Consider the following 640-nt stretch of genomic DNA (forward strand, 5'->3'; position numbering starts at 1 on the left):
CCCTCTGTACCGGGCACTCTTTCTCTAGAAGCAGCTTGGCTGGGCACTCAGGCCATGGGCAGTGACCCAGGCAGAGTTATTGCTGCTCCTGCAGGGAGAGAATGGTCCACAGCAGCTGGAGGCTCTTCAGACCCCGGGTGGGTGACCGACGCAGGAGGGAGGTTGATCCCAGGGGTCACCCGTGCCAAGGGTGGGGGCCAGGGGCCTCCCGGGTCACGCTCAGGAGGATGGTGACCTTCACTGCCAGGAGCGTTGCCCAGCCTGGACATGGATGCAGAGAGGATGAGCTACAGAAGTGAAGCGGGGGAGGGTGATGGTGAGTTTAGGACCTGTGCTGACCAGCACCCCACGCTAGACATTCAGTCAGGATCTCATGGCAAATACAGATTCGGAGAAGACGATCAGGGTCAGACTCGTGTCTAGTTGTAGCCTAACTGACTCCGTTCCTCCTCGTCAGGCTGAGGTTTCCGCTTCATAATGGCGGTGCGGGAGGCAGACAGGCTGCCTTGGCTTGGGGTGCCTGGCGGAGGCTCCTGGGGCAGTGGGGGCCTGCCCCCCAGCCCGCAGTCGGGGACCCCGCTGCTCTGGCCCGTGGCCTCGGCCTGGTCTGACCCTGTCTTTCCTCCCCCGCCCCTCCTCT

At 63.1% G+C, this 640-nt stretch overlaps 1 protein-coding gene across 1 annotated transcript in view; it reads left to right on the plus strand.

Moving 5' to 3' along the window:
* Positions 1–640, plus strand: part of MTSS1L (metastasis suppressor 1-like) — a gene marked incomplete at its 3' end in the record, with an annotated part of 19811 nt that overhangs the window by 10363 nt on the left and 8808 nt on the right. The gene's annotated exons all lie outside the window — the stretch shown is intronic.

Source organism: Bison bison, unplaced genomic scaffold, assembly GCF_000754665.1.
Source record: "Bison bison bison isolate TAMUID 2011002044 unplaced genomic scaffold, Bison_UMD1.0 scf7180017864295, whole genome shotgun sequence".
Taxonomy (NCBI): Eukaryota; Metazoa; Chordata; class Mammalia; order Artiodactyla; family Bovidae; genus Bison; species Bison bison.